This window comes from Chenopodium quinoa, unplaced genomic scaffold, assembly GCF_001683475.1.
Source record: "Chenopodium quinoa cultivar QQ74 unplaced genomic scaffold, ASM168347v1, whole genome shotgun sequence".
NCBI classification, from domain to species: Eukaryota; Viridiplantae; Streptophyta; class Magnoliopsida; order Caryophyllales; family Amaranthaceae; genus Chenopodium; species Chenopodium quinoa.
This window is the reverse complement of record NW_018745461.1, coordinates 2,312,285-2,316,745: the sequence shown is the minus strand read 5'-3', so window position 1 is coordinate 2,316,745 and position 4,461 is coordinate 2,312,285.

Here is a 4,461-nt window from a genome sequence, read left to right as displayed (position 1 = left end):
ACGAATAAGTAAAAGACGGGTACTGCTATATGTAGCCCTAAAAGGATATATATAAGCATCAAATACATTCTTGAAAATTGTATAAAATTAGAAATCATGATTAAAAATACGCGTTAATCAGTGTAATTAGTGATTATATTTTTATGATTTCTTAATTTTTTATGATTTTCAAGTGTAAATTTAATGATTATATGTAGCTCTAAGGAATATATATACTAGCATTTTCCTTAAAAAACAAAGTACTTTACGTCCTTACAGAGTACTCCCTCCGTCACTTAATACAATGTCTCTTTCTCTTTATTATGTGAGGAATAAATGCTCAAAAGAGGCATTGTATTAAAGAACGGGGGGAATATTATTTTTGCCCCATGCCCCCATAGTCAGTATTTAGGCTAATTTGACAAAATTCGGCTATTAATTTAGGGAAAAGCTAATGAGTGCCCCCGGGGCGTTAGATAAGGGAATTAAAAGTGGGAATATTAAAGTAAAATTAACATTAATTACACCGAACGACGCGTGATTTTGTCATGCATTCCTAACTTAATATCATTTCAACCAATATAATTATTCCTTATTTAATGCCCCGGGGCGCTCGTTAGCAAGATCGATTAATTTATTCTGTAAGAGTCAATATAATTATGCAGGATCTTATTATTCTAGAATTTCTCAATTTAAATTACGGAGTAGAATAAAAATACACTAAAATTTAGAGTAAGAAATAATAAAGGCCTACATCCTTAGAATGATCAATGGTTTGATTGATACCAAACTTTCATAAAAATAAGGTTGACAAGCACTTCACTAAGTCAAACCCCAATTATCAACCCCATTGCTGTCTTATTAATAGGGGTGGATCGTCGAACCTTTAGCTTATTTTCAAAGTGTCAGTTTTTTGGAGGCAAACAATAATGCCAAATTTTAGTTTATTTTTCCAAATTTATTTTATTGTTACATTATTTTAAAATTTAACTTTGTAATAATTTTCCTACTTTATTGCTGACGAGAGTGCTTCGCTAATCATAGTCGTAGTTAGTCTAGAACATCGATCATCAACTATTTGTGATAAGATACTTAAACCACAAATATTAAAGCAATATATATAATTGAAAATAATTTTTAATTAAGGTCAAAATATAGCTTCTAATTGTTGTACTTTATGAGTAATTAGCCTTGCAATTTGCAAAAATTTGAAACCCATAAGTCGACCCACTTTGAAATTTGGTTAAGTAGTCCTACTTTAGTATCATTATTGTTGAATATTAAGCCAAAAAAATTAAAGGAATAAACTCAATTAGACAATTATACTAGAGAGAAGTTTTGGGGTGGATTCATTATTAATAATGTTTGATCACATGAAATTAATAATTAGTATATCTTTGATTGATAATTCAATATCCTCTTGATTAAATAACTTTTTTTTTAAAAAAAAAAAATTACATTTTTTGATATTTTAATTGCAAAAGTTAACATCAAATAAGCCTTAGTGGTAATTCAAAACAAACGTTAATAATTTAGTATGTTAATTCGTTAAAAGAGATTTATACAACTTTAGGATATGTGCCAAATATATATCTAAATCAATTAGAATTAAACTAAAATGATCTTGAAAACTATGAGTACTATATATTAATAAAATCTATCGTTCATGCCTAAGAGAGCAATGAGATAGGATATGAGTAATTATCAAATTAGATATACAAGTAATACAAGGAACAATCAAAGTTTATTTGATTAAGAGTCAGTTGTTTTCAGCTTAATTCCAGTTCAGTTTAGTTCGGTTCAATTCCAATCAGTTCAGTTTAGTTTCTAATTTTTTACTGATAAACAATTCAGTTAAACTCAGCTCAGTTCAGTTCAGTTTAATTCAATCAAATTCAACTCCAATTAGTTTCAATTTAGCTTAATTCAGTAAATTAGATTCGGGCCTAAATATGAAGTAGTACCTAGGAAGTATATGATTACCTTATTTACTAACTTCTAATTTCAATATTCATTTAGAAATTAATACGAGTAGTAATAATTAAGGAAAATGCAAGTATCTAGTTGGAGATTGAAGCAAAAGAGTAGAGTATAGAATGAAGTTGTTTAAGAAGTCAACAAAAGTGTGCGAATGCCACGTTGAGATGTTATATGCGACAGTTGCGTACCAATGTGCTCTGCCTTGAGATCATAAGATGGGCTCCACTCCTGTACATACGCGCTGTTCAGTTTGTTGATTCTCCTGAACAGTGAACACTTGACACGTGTCTAATCATACTATCTTTTTTGCAACTGTATTCGTGGACCAAGTCATGTCATAGTACCGTTGATGCTACCTTAACAACCAAGTTCAACACATTTTTAGAGTAAGAGTAACGATTTTAATTACAGTTTACGAGTACAAATTACAGTGTCTTTAGTAGGATAATTTAGGAGTGTATAATTTTAAAATTTTGCAAAGTTAATCATATGGGATCAGGTGTCATCACTATCATCAGAGTTCAAAGTGAGCTTTCATCGTAAAATCAAATTGTCAATAGAAAGAGTAGCTCGTTTGATTGATATAGTGAAAATTCTTGGTTCTTTTTTCAATGCAACGTGGGACGTACAATACTCACATTTGACACTTGCACAACCGAATAAAAGTTGTTTTCTATATGTAGTTTTATTGGGATATATTTTAGGATAATTTGCCAATTACTACCGCAAGTTAATACCACTTTGTAAATTACTACCGCAAATTTAAAAAGTTGTGAATTACTACCGCAAAATTTTTTAAGATGTTGCGATTACTACCAAACCCCCATTAAACCCAACTATGACGTCATTATATCCCTTTAACCCATTAATGCGGGTTTGGTAGTAATCACAACATCTGATCTTAAAATTTTTTGTGGTAATAATTCACAACTTTTTTAATTTGCGGTAGTAATTTACAAAGTAGTATTAACTTGCGGTAGTAATTGACAAATTTTCCTATATTTTAAGAAACAAGATAATTGTGAATATTGTGAAGATATATCCTAGAGAATATTGTGAGCTATTTTAGGTTATTTGGTCTTGCCCTCCAAGTATATCTAATATATAAATATTGTATGTGGCCATTGTGATTAATGAGAATTACACAGATCGGTATTATACGATCATAATTTGTCATGGTATCAAGAGCCTGAGTGAGATCCGAAATCAAATTAATTTTTTTTGGTGCGTAACATTCATTGTTCACGTACAATTAGAGTGTGAGTGAGAGTTCATTGCTTTGAGATTTGTACATACACAAATTTCTGAGTTACTAGAAATCAAATTGCTTTGAGATTTATACATACACAAATTTCTTGTGAATTTGTCAAGTTTCCATATTTTTTTCTAGTAGTTGTAAAATTTTGTAAAACCTTGTATACGAGTAACAAAAAGGTTAAACGTGGCCTAATAATGCATACATGTACCAATATTTATGTAAACCAACCATAGGCACCTTATACAAATGAGCATTATTATCTTCAATGTATCATTTCATGTATTTACTATTAAGATGTTCATATGATTTTATATTTAGGTAAAAATCATGATACAACATAATTCATGTATTGTAAGTAACAGCAATTACCTCTATTTTATATTATTTACAATCACTTGACATAAAATATAACTGAAAAATATTATTTGCAAATAGTATGAAACAAAGATAACATATACACTACGTAATAGATTTGTGTAAATATTCTTCATTAGTTCACACCTACTAGAGGTGTGTAGTGTGGACTATGGAGTATCCAATCCTGTATATATGCATCCGAAATCATTTAATTCGAAGTAGCGTTGCATGAAATTATACATACAAAGGCCGGCAAAGTCTAATTAAAAAAAGGTGTTGGTATTGTAACAGTGAAACACGATTGCATGCCATATTAAATACGGAGCATATGAAAAAAGTTCATCAAATTATTAATCTGACAGTAGTAGTGCCAGATGATTGAACCAAAAAGTTGAAATCAATTCAATTGTACGTCGATATATAAACACAGTATACACGAATAATAGCAATATCATGCTAATTGGCTAACTGAGTAATTGCTAATAATATGTACTCGTACTAGCTAGCTAAAGGCTGTTCCATGAGTCCGTGGTGGTGGCCTATTAAGCAATTGTAGTGTGCATAAAGTGAATTTATTTGATAAGGAACAATCTATACTATACCGTGATGTGCGCCAACAATTATATTGGCGGACTTGTCCACTACTTCGGATAAGATTTACCTATTTAAGATTTTAAATCGATCGATATAATGTCTAGTTTTAATCTAATAATTTTGATTGTTTTGAGATTTTTAGATTGACATAAATGTATATTTATCGTTAGAGATTGTATGTAGCGAGTATGTGCATGCACACTGTAGTTGTTTGAGTTTTCATTATTAACTTTTTATTTAAGTAATGATATTACAGTATTATTATGTCCTTTTTTTTTAATATGAGCGCTAAT